Raw genomic sequence first — 12,722 nt, 5'->3', positions numbered from 1 at the left:
AATAAATCAAATTATGAAGAATCTCTTTTCACAGTAAACATATTTTGTTATTAAAAAATGGTGTAAATTATTAGAAAAAATAGAATAGTTAATCTGAGAAACATCAAACATCTATGTTATACGAAAAGGCAGAACATTTAATTAACAAAAGGAATGTGTTAAGATGAGTAATTACCTCGAAATGTAACATAATTTTTTCTGTACATTATTACGTTCTCAGAATGATGCATTTCTGCAAATATTATACCACCACTCTCTTTTACAACGTAGTTTGTCATTACATAATTCGGTACTAATACACATACACAAACACGTCGAATGCTTACATTCTTTCTTTTTAGGGTTTTTGTTAACGTCTTTTTTAATTGTATGCCAAATTTTTTATACGGTTCAAAGGTAACCAAATTTTCTCATTCGTCTTGTCACCTCTATGAAAAGTTCTATCGCCAACAGATGATAATGACAGGAAAGATTTGAGTTCGTAATTGCGTTTTATATTAACATATTGATTTTGCATGAAGTTCTTTCATTATCATTTTTTACCTTTTTTTTCCTTATATTTTTTTTTTCAACAGAACAAATCCAATGTCATCTTTATAATGTACTAGTCCATACCCTCTCAATATGCATAACTTACAATTACAACCTTAAAAAAGTCATACATATTTTACAATCAGAAAAAGTCAACAGAATCTTCTATCGATTATAACAGAGAAATTATCGAACAATGTATAGTATTCAACACTTTTTACTATTACAAACATGATGTAACATTTTTATTACAGCAAGAAAGATACCAACCATTTATTTTCTTTTCTTAACGATTATTTCTTAATAGCAGTTTGATAAACAATGATAAAAAAGTATTTATCGATTACCATTAATAAACATTATAAATGTTACAAATATTATCGAAATTCGAAATTTTATATGGAATTAATAATATAATTATGATCATATTTTATATAATTTATAATTTAATAATGATAATATTTTAAATATAATATATATTTAATATATTTAATATATATAAAATTTTATTTTTATATATTTATATATTTATATATTATTTTATATATTTTATATTATTATATCATATTTATTTTTACATATATATATATATATTTTAAAATATAATATATTTAAGGAAGAAGAAAATGAAGTAAGAAGGATAGAAATAAATGCATCTTACAATTAGGTGAAGAGAAACTGATGTAGGGAGCGTGTAAAGTAGCTAGCGGCGGGTGTCGAACCGACGTCGGGCACGTCGACCAATCAAGTTTCGAGTAGTTAGGCGCCGTCTGTAGTCAGACAACGAGTTACCCCCACTCCTCTGTTCGCTACCACTAGCAGCAGCCCAAGCGGCTGAGCAGACCAGTCTGCGTACGACCGTAGCGTGAATAGGTTGTATTCTTCTTGAAAGAAAGAACGCTTATTTCTCATTGTTTTTCAAATCACCATTTAAACATCAGCTTTACGTATCGAGCTTCGTGTATTTTCTTCTGCTGTTGTTGTCATATAAGGTCACACGAGAAAGGAATATACAACAGTCAGTTGTCAAGAAATCTCAGCTATCGATTATCAAATATTCGTCCGGCGTTCGATCAATGTGAATGGCCGGCCGGTCATTTGTCAAACTTGTCGGCGATATACAGGTAAAAGGATATTACTTTGTAACGGGTTGTCGGATAAATCTTAAACCTTTTTCTGCTCGCATTATTTGACATTGATAGATCATTTTTAGAAAAATCTAGTCTATAAAAAGGTATTTAAATTAAATTTATTATATATATATATATATAAATTATCGAATTAAAATTTATCCGACAAGACGATATTTTTTTACGAATTCTTATCGTTATTTAATAATGATTATCGTGTGATATCACGAGTGGTCAATTTTGCGATTGCGTTATTATATCATTTTGATTCTTTGTGTCATTTATTTGTGTCGTTATTAATTTAAGAACGAATATCGTTAAATTTTAATCGTTTCTTTGTGCATTCTATCTTTGATTAAAAAAAATGAATCAACAGTCAAGGATTTCTCGTTGAAAGAAACGTGAGTAAAATAATTTCTATAGGATAGGAAACTGTGCGTTGGCCCTGAGAGAAATACCCATCGATCGAATTCAATAGAGACAATATGACGTAATATTTTATTATCTTCTTCCTGCTGGAAATGACACCTTCATTGCGGGACCTCTCATCGTTCCTCTTTTCGAACATGTTTCAGACTTTTTTTTTTTTTATTACCATTTACAATATCGTTAAATTATTGATTTTCCGGTACGATATAGAATAAAAATTATTATTGCACCCGAGAAAAAAACTTTTTCAAAACATAATTCGGATGTTGACTCTTTTACAGGAAACGTTACTCGAGTTTATTGATTCATTCCTTTTCAATAGGAGAATTTCTTATAAGTTTCTCTTTTACTAGCACGTACTTAGCAAAACGTCATATTTTATTTCGTCATGCCTTTCATTTGAAATGAAATATCTCGGGTGGTATATACTATCGAAGAATCTAATTGACTTTTTTTAATATATTCAAAAATGATTCGTTGTTGTTTTAAGAAAAAAAAAGTACGGTAAGAAGATTAATGAAAATACCTGGACCAATGAAAAAAATAATAATAATAATAATAAATAAACCAACAAAATCGAACTATTTATTTTGATCAGTTTGACTTTGCAAATAATTATATATTTGTGTGTGTGTGTGTGTTTGTGTGTGTAATATCAAATTTAAAATAAGAATTATTCGTTAGAATACGAATGACCGTAGGGATGTGTTAAGTTTAGATGGTAGGAAAATATCATCCCCGTCTCGACGTTAGAAACGAGCAGCCGGTTGAGATTCTTGATTACCGTTGGCTTTTATGTATGCGTATGCGTGCCCGTGTGTGCACGAATAGCACGTAGATCATTTGTCGGTATTTGCGACGCGTCTGGCAAGGTTAAAGCATCGTCAATCCTCTCCACGAGAGTCTACTCTTCACGATGCCTCGTAAATAATCCTGGTCCCTTTTATTTTTATTTTATTTTATTATAAATGTGTTCAATGAATGCGCGCGCGTGTATGCGCGTGTAGGTAGATAAAAATTGCATAGAGACGAGTATTGTTCTTTTCTTAATTGCAGGTGCCAATAATCCGTACTAAAACTTATTTTTATTTTGATTTATATTATCATTAAACGATACGAGAAAATTACGGCAAATTTTCTCAAACTATTCTTGCACGAAATCGATATATATATATATAATATAATTTAAATAAATAATTAACAATTTCATTGTTCATCCAATAGATTTAAGTTTCTTTTCTAATCGTTAGTTTCTCTGCGTTTTTACTTTTAATTATGTCGTAAAAAGAAAAAGAAAAAAAGAGTATTCTTTCCAATTAGTAATTATTTTTCATTGAAGTTCGTGTTCTATGTTCAAAAATTAATCATCTATTTCTCTTGATTATTATTATTATTATTATTATTATTATTATAGTTTTCGAGATCTCTCGTCGTAAGATAGTAGCGAGGATTTAATCTAATGAAAATTGTTTCTACGTTTGAAATTTAAAGAAAACTTTGAAATTTTTCGTATATACAATAATATACGTACGTATGTATAAAACATCGAGAAGAAAGTTAATTTCGTTAACGGTAATAACATCAATTTGATTCTAAAATTGTACGTTTTATTAGTCCTTTGAAATGTTTTGTAGAATGACGTGTTACGAAGGACGCTATCGAGGCGGTTACATACCGTTATGCCTTTCGGCTAGAAATTATAAACACGCATATTTAAAGATATCCATGGCTATTCATTATACGATATCCTATCTATACATTCTAATGAGTAGGCACGTGGTGTTAAACGTTATTTAAAGATAAAAAAAGAAACAAACAAAAAGAAAAAGAAAAAGTTAGTCGTCGGTAAAGTTGTTAATAATACTTCACAAATTTTCGAGGGTTCAAATATCATCGATCGAACTTTCTCGCAGTTCGAGAGATTCGATAGAATCTCGATTGAAAAGTTTTCACCAAAAAGAAAAAAAAAAAAGAAAGATATATTTGAAACTAATATGAAATATAAAAAAAAAAAATAAAATAAATATTATAACAATCATCTCGAATTGACGGGGAAGCATCGATGGGATTAAAAAAAAAAAAGTAAAATAAATATTATAACGCAGAAATATTATCGATCATCTCGGATTGACGGAAGCATCGATGGGATTAGAATAGAGTCGCGGTGTGTGTTTTTAGCAATGAGAATAAGAGGTGCGTTACTGCAAAACGAGTAACCGTTACACCGTCGAGACGAGACGAGACGAAATGCAAAGGAAACGTGCGTAAAAGGAATGTGTGTGTGCGTGTATATATATATATATATATATATAAAAATTGTATATATGTATATCATCATCATAGTGCCACGCTTCGAAGCAAGTAAGCTCGTTCAAGAACCATGCTCGTAAAGTCAAGTTTACGGTAGACTGGCAACAAGATAAGGACTTCGCACACAACGGTTATGCCCGCTATTTCTCACGCGAATCTTTTCGATATAAACAATAAAAACACCAAGTTTATATTCGATGAAATATATAGGCTGGTTGGTAAACCCCTTTCTAAAAAGACAAAACGAAAGAATAAGAATATTTATAATGAAAATGAAATTGAATCGTGATTGGTCAAGATAGAGAGAGAGAATTCACATATTGTATTTCATTTATTTAAATGAACGTTTAAATCTTACCAACTAGGAGGAGATGTGTACATATTTTTATTTAGATCAAACGGCATATACCGATTGTTAAATATTTATTAATCGAATCTAAGGATTATTCGAGCGTGTTTCCCATAAATGAAATTTAATTGCACGCGTATATACGTGAAATGAGTCATGTTAGTCGTGGAAAGTTGATATGTATAATAATTGTAAGCAAATAATGAAGATATATTGGAGAAATTCTTTTTATTTTTTTTTCCGTTTGATGAGTCTACTACGGTAATTATTTTTAACGTTAACAATTTTATTTTTTTTTAGGGAGGGGGATATGATGATAAAGTATAATACTTATTTGATTTTTTCTTTTTTTTTTTGAGGGTTTTTTAATTGACGTGCACTGATTCTTTAATTAAAAATGTATTCAATACGTTGGAAAGTTTTTCTTGCGAATGTAAAAGTTTTACTATAGTGCGCTCTCATAATGATTGTAAGGCATGTATGTCAGAAAATACACGTTCATCATTATGTATTAGAAAAAGAAACAAGAAGAGGAAGAAGATTGTTGCCCATTTTTGCGTATGTATGCGTGCGTGTATATATATATATATATTTACTTACCAAGCATAGGAAATAGAAGATTCTCGGAAGAAACGTGTTGCAAGTAGAATGGCAAATTATGTATTCATTTTCTCTTTCTTATTCTCTTTTAAGAGTTACATTTTAGAAATTATTTTCATATTCTCGATCGTTACTTCCTTTTGATACTCTTACGAAATGCGTTTCCATATTTGTGATCTTTCTTCTTCTACTCTTTATTATTATTATTTTTTGTTTTTTTTTTCGATTCAACTATATTTAAAACAGACATTAATAAATACTCTGTTAGATGTTCACTCGTAATTCGAAGTTAGTGCAGTTACCCCTTTCGTTTACCGTTACGTTACATCACTCACGCTTATGTACGCATATGTATCTATCAGAGTTATTACCTGTTGGATAGTTAGTAGCGGAGTAGAATTAGCCATAGATTTGCTCAAGAAAATTGAGGAAACTTTATTATGCGTAATGAATACTTCGACAAGATTACGGTATACGTATATACATACAAACTTACACACATGCACGCGCGTCTACAAGCTTATATAGTCGTAGAAATATTTTTTTAATAATTTTTTTCAGATATAATACCTTTTGTTTCATTAACAATCAATAAAAAGATTATATTCTTATTTGTATAAAAAATACTGGTGTGTGTACTCATGTACGCACGTAAGAAGTTATACAAAACGAATATAACCTCAATAACCTCAAAAATAACTTCAAAAAAAAACTTCAAAGAAAAGAAAAAAATAATTATTATTATATATATATATATAAGAAAGAATAAAAAAAAGAAAAAGAAAATATCAATATATAGATATCAGTCCACACTAAATATAAGAGAGATATATCGAATTACTTGACGCGTCAACAGCCATGGCGCGGTTACAGCATTAGTTCTCGCTTCGATCATTTAAGTAAAGCAGCGCTGAGTACGATTAGTATTTGGATGGGTGACCCGCTTGAGAAAAAAGGGGGAAGAAGAAAAGAAGACAACTTCATGCCGTATACTTGAAATCGCTTTGCCGCGCGTCATAAATACCGACAAACTTCATGGTGTCGTTTTTCAGACGCTAGGAACAAAATCACTCCCCATTACATTTTCCCCAACGCGCCAAAAGAAGTATAACTTCAATAAATAGAGAAAAGTGTGTGTGTGTGTGAATATGACCATTAATGTAGGGTTAAAATGGTATCAAACATTTAATATATAGATTATTTTAATAGAAACAAAATTAGAAGATATTCCATTTGAATTTCCAAATTATTTTCAAATATCTAAATTTAGTTCGCGTCTTTGTCATAGAGTCAGTCATCATGTAAACGAGTAAGAACTTTGCATACATATATCGGCTTTGCAGTCGGCGAACGTTCTTTAATCCGATCACTATTTCTTCGATCAATTTAATAGAAGTTAGTTCTCTCTCAGCATGTATTATAGATAACGAGGGGGAAAAAAGCTCGATCGAAGCTTAACAGTTTTATCAGCTATCTTGAATTACGAATTATTTTCTCATGGCGTATTATACGATCAACTTGTTTTTAAATAATATCTTTACGTTAGAAAACTTTATCACGCGTTAATTTAACTAACATGTTGTTTTCTTTTTGTTTCTTTTTTTTTCTTTTTTTTTTCCTCTACGCAATCACGTTTTCACGTGAGAGACGTTGCGTTGGGGGGGGAAGAGGGGAGGTTCGTCACGTTTAAAGGAAAAATTTCAATCGAGTTGGAAATATAATTATTACTTTAAATGATCTTGAAATTATATCGTTGGAAAAATTATTTATGTTTATTCGTCTTTTTATTCGTCTTTTTCCGATAATTTTCTATTTCTCTTTTATCTTGTTGTTTCTTCATTTTCTTGATTTCTTTTTTTTTATTTTTTTATTTTTTTTTATTTTTGCACGCAAAATTATTCTCGAGGGATAGAAAAAAAAAAAAAGAATAATATAATGCTAATTAGAAAAAAATTGTATTCATTTTATATAAACTTTGACATCTCGATTTTGCATAGATTTACAAATTTTTTTCATTTCGATTATAAAGTTACTTATTATGCTAGTTTATTTCTATCTTTCTTTTTAATTTACAAGTAAACGTTGCATCTATCTATTCTCTCGCCGCATAAAATTACATAAACACTCTCGTAAAGTGCATTTTTATTTGTCAGATGTTACATATTTAAATTGAACTTATAAATAAAACTTAAGGAAGAAAAATGAAAAAAAAAAGAAAAAAAAACTGACTTCCCTTCTTGGAAACTAATAACACTCGTTGGAACATTTATTTTTGTTTCTTATCGCAAAAGTAAAAGCGTATCTTTTGATTCGATTCGTATCGATCGTTTTTTGATTTTACGATCCACTTTCGTTAGCCTTGTTTATTTTAATCTGCAACTTGCACAAAAATACATTTATCGCGAATCGTTTGAAGAGTAGCTACACACATACACATATAATACATATATATATATACATTAAACAAGCTGGAAATAGGTATATGACTTTTTCCATCTGTTTTTATCATCAAATTGCTATATTTTCTACTTCCAGAGCTAATAATCGCTCTCACTTTCACATTAAACATTTTTTTTTATATATATACATATATATTATATATATATATATATATATTAAACAGGATATAATATAAAGAATGCGAGAGAAAATCCGTTATTATAGGATTCTGTCGTTGACGCGATGATCATCGAACTGGAAAGAAATTCTCACCTTTCGTTCTTTAACACAGCACGAGGAATTTTTATAAACGATTGAGCGAAAGTGAGTTTATTAAAGAATTTATATTGCTTATAATATAATACGTATGTTTTATATTTCATATACATATTTTGTTCGTAATATGATTTACTTGGCTGACTGACTGATTGACTGACTGACTGACTAATTCGATAAAATTTTCCACATTATTATCGGACATCGATCAATGTCAAGATAATAAATTAATAATTTTTTAATGATTAAATAATGACTACCGAGAATTCCCTCCAAGAATGTGTAAAAGTTCAACATCGAACATTTGAACATTTCTGTTTGCACAGATGCATAACGAAACATTATTATCAAATAGTATGAAATTGGAATAAAGTCGAAATAAAATCATCATCAGAAAAATAAGAGCTTGTTATGAAGTTTCAATTCTCGAATAGCGTTATCAAGGTTTGTCATTAACTAGGGAACGATGCATTGCTATATAAAAATACATCTTATGCAGTAATAACGGTACTTGGATAAGTTTGTTAGTTTAGCATAGCGTTGTTAGTTTATTTTTGATACGAAGGCCAAAAAATAACATATTATACGTCGTCGTTGAGATTATTTTGGTCCGATAAAAAAAAATGATTATACGTAGGTACGTAAAAAAGAATTCTGAACACGTGCATCATAACTCTTCCTCCTTCTATACGTCAGAATTATTTATAGAATTAACATTAATCGGATTTTCTTTATTATTACTAATTATCGAGCAGATATTTGAATTAATCGTTTCTTTGATTCTCATTAATATCACGTTGATGATCATGATTCAAAGTACGCGTATAATTTTTCATACCTTTTATGCTTTCAATATGCACATATTTATAGTTTTTATTTATTTCCTGTTTTTTATTTTTATTTCTTCGTTTATTTTAATACACGATTAAATTAAAAAGAAAAGAAAAATATGCGAAAGATATTATTATACAAGTGCAAATTAAGGGTACTTACAATTTCTTATAATATTACCATAGAAAATGGATCTAGTTTTTGTGCAAGATGATAAATAAACAAAACCAAGGACGGTAATATAAAATATTCTTACTAGGATAAACACATTTAAGATTTTCGAGTAATTATGAAATATCGTTTGATCGTATATGAATATAAAATAAATCTTGCTTAATATATAATATTTTTTTTTATTATCTTTTTACAATCAATTTTATTCGTTCTAATTCGATGTTTGTTTATATATATATATATATATAAATATTAATGTACCTGAAAATTTTATGATCTAAAAGGTGTGTCTAAAATGTATATTTTTTTTTTTTATTACTATTGAAACTATTAAAAAGTTGTACATATACAGGAATTCATTGGTTCGTAAAGGATCGTAAAATCGTACTTTGCCTTCTACGAAGAATAAATATCACGAGTTGTTTTTTTTTTCTTCTCTCTCTTTCTCTCTCTTTTGCTTACCCTACTCCTCCACTTCTCCTTCCTCTTTCCCTTCACAAGTATTTCATCTCTGCTCATTATTATTGCCCTACTCGTGTATCTCTCACCTTGCTACCATCGCTTTCAGTAACGGAACCGATCGAACGAACGAACGAACGTTTTACGATTGGTACAAGATTTGCATGAGGAATGAGCCGAGAAAATAATAAAAAATAATAAAAAAAAAATAAGAAAAAAAAAACAAAAAAGAAAAAGAGAAAGACGGATCTTTGTAAAAAAGAATAAGACGAAGAAATACTTAAGGAAAGGGTTAAGGAAGATAATAACACAGGCTCGGATTTAAACAAGAATTATACTTTAAATCGTCTACAATATTATGTAGTATTTAGTAAAATTATTACCCCATGAGTAATCAATTATTTTGAAATCTAAAACAAATGTTTGTGGTAAATTTAAGTTTTAATTTTTAACTAAATATCGTGGATTTATATATATATATATTTCAACCAAAATTCTTATAACCAATGTTAAACAGCGTGTTATTTTAATTTTTCTATCGCATTTATGAATATTTTCACAAAAATTTCTAAATTTATTATATAATATTAAAAATAATATAATAAATAAATTATATTATTATTTATATTATTATTTTATTATTTATCTATATTATAGATAAATCATATGATTATGATATATGTATTAGAAATCGTATCAATCATTAATTTAATATTAATGAATTAATTTGATTTATTATTAATGATTAAATTCTATAATCGAAGAAAAGTGTATGGAGCCTTTTTTGGTCTGATTAAATCCGTACCTGAGTTTAAAAAGGGATCGGGTCGAAGTAAAGAGAACAATCATTATTATGTTTGATAGGCGTACTTCGAAGGCCTCTCTCTAAAAGCTGGCGAAACAATCGCGTTAATGGTCGAATCGGTTGGCCGTATATTTTGCTGTTGCTACTGCAACTAAAGAAGAAGAAGAAGAAGAAGAAGAACAAAAAAAAATAGAAAAAGAAAAGAGGAAAAAGTAGTACTAGTACTAGTAATAGTAGTAGTAGTAATAGTAATAGTCAAAGCGTTGAGCCTAAAAGCCGCCGAGAAATCCTGGTGCAGCAGTGCACCATGGTGCTGCAATGGTGCAATTTCCTGCCACCTTCCGGACTTTCTAAATTTACCGTGAACGCGATAACGACGATTTTTCATTCTGGAATTCAATACTACGAGAAATTCTTTATTTTCTTTTTTCTTTTTTTTTTTGAAGTTATACTTCTTTTGGCGCGTTGGGGAAAATGTAATGGGGAGTGATTTTGTTCCTAGCGTCTGAAAAACGACACCATGAAGTTTGTCGGTATTTATGACGCGCGGCAAAGCGATTTCAAGTATACGGCATGAAGTTATCTTCTTTTCTTCTTCCCCTTTTTTTTTCAAGCGGGTCACCCATCCAAATACTAAACGTACTCAGCGCTGCTTTACTTAAATGATCGAAACGAGAACTAATGCTGTAACCGCGCCATGGTTGTGACGCGTGAAATAATTAGATATATCTCTCTTATATTTAGTGTGGACTGATATCTATATTTTCATATTTTCTTTTTCTTTTTTTTATTCTTTCTTATATATATATAATAATAATTATTTTTTTTTTTAAGTTATTTTTTTTCTTTGAAGTTTTTTTTTGAAGTTATTTTTGAGGTTATTGAGGTTATATTCGTTTTGGTACGTCAAAGAAGTATAACTTCTTACGTGCGTACATAAGTACACACACCAGTTTTTTTTTTTATACCTGTCGTAGTATTATATTTCCTAACGATCGTTTGGTTTTCTTTTTATTTTTTTTTTTTTTTCCCAAAATTATCATCGAAAATTTGTCACGAAATTTGCCTAATTATTTTCTAATCAAAATATATTTTATGTAATTTTTTGTTCGATTATATATATAGACTTCTCAACGATGTCATTTCATTTTTTTTTTCTCGATATAAGTACTATTGTTGCTTTGGTTCTTTTTTTTTTTTTTTTCTTTTTTTTTTGGTAGATATTAGAAAAATGATAACAAATCTAATAAGTAGTTGTGCAATTCTAAAGCATCCAAGCATTAGTTGAAGTCAGTATTTTTTATTATTATTATTATTAGTATTTAAATTAATTATGAAAATGAATCGATAAGTTTGTTTAATTGCATAAAAATAAAAAGGAAATTAATGTTCACAGTAGAATGATTAATAATTTTTTATCCTTTCGTTTAATATCTATTATTTTTGCATTATGCAATCGATCATCATTCGATAACACTGACAATGAGATAAATGAATGTTTGTTCGACTGATATTCTACTGAATATACAATTATCTGAACATTTGTAATTGATGATAACTGGATTAAGAATGAGAAATTATTGATTAAATGGATTCAATAATATAATATCTTCTTATTTGCATAATTCGATTATTCCGTGCAATGTCTTGATTCGTCAATTTGAAAATTCGATTTCGAGTGCACGTTCGGGTTTGATTATAATCGATATAAAAATAGAAATTATTTTATTTTACATACAAAATGATTAGGATTAAAAGTTATATAATTTGAACAATTAAAAATTAGTATTACAAAAAACGAATCTTAAATATAGCCACTTAAAAATGATAATTAAATACAAATTTGTAAATAAATTATATGCATAATTTTTCAAATTTTAGTCATATAATAATTTCTGGTGGCCCCTATTACTACTATTACTACTATTACTATTACTACTATTACTACAATTTACAAAAAAATTATTGAAATTAAAATAAATAATAAAACGTTAGCGTAATTTGTTAGTAATTTCTATTTTTTATTTTCGCTATTTCGCAAAGTCCGGGACTTTCATCGAAGATCGAAAGCATAGAACATTGCTTTGTAAAGAGACAACACAACGCACGCAGGTGTGAATACGCAATCGGGGTTCAGACGCGTGTAACGGAATTTTTAACGATGACTTTCCTGTCAGGTGTTACTCGGGATCGTCGCAAAGCGAATGTTAGCGAAACCAACCTAGAGAAGCAAGTGCAGGTGCAATCACTCACGCTTACCGGAAAAGAAATAAGCGAGTTTTGTCACGAGTAAACGTAGTACACGGTTGGTTATTTTATAATAACTTTCTTTCTATTTAATATTAGGGAAACATGCCACCAATTGTGTTTCTTTTTTTTTTTTTTTTTT

General features: G+C 28.9%; 1 protein-coding gene across 2 annotated transcripts in view; it reads left to right on the top strand.

The window, feature by feature from the left end:
- Window positions 1-12,722, top strand: part of LOC122520213 (probable E3 ubiquitin-protein ligase bre1) — a 52,219-nt gene that overhangs the window by 7,925 nt on the left and 31,572 nt on the right. The window contains exon 1 of one of the 2 annotated variants that reach the window (XM_043640268.1): window positions 1,365-1,655. The exons of the other annotated variant lie outside the window; for it this stretch is intronic. The gene's annotated coding sequence lies outside the window, so the exon portion shown is untranslated. Of the gene's footprint in view, window positions 1-1,364; window positions 1,656-12,722 lie in introns of those variants that run through there. 2 annotated transcript variants of the gene reach the window in all.

This window comes from Polistes fuscatus, unplaced genomic scaffold (genome assembly GCF_010416935.1).
Source record: "Polistes fuscatus isolate 324 unplaced genomic scaffold, CU_Pfus_HIC Scaffold3, whole genome shotgun sequence".
Classification (NCBI taxonomy): domain Eukaryota; kingdom Metazoa; phylum Arthropoda; class Insecta; order Hymenoptera; family Vespidae; genus Polistes; species Polistes fuscatus.
This window is presented reverse-complemented; position numbering and strand designations above follow the sequence as displayed.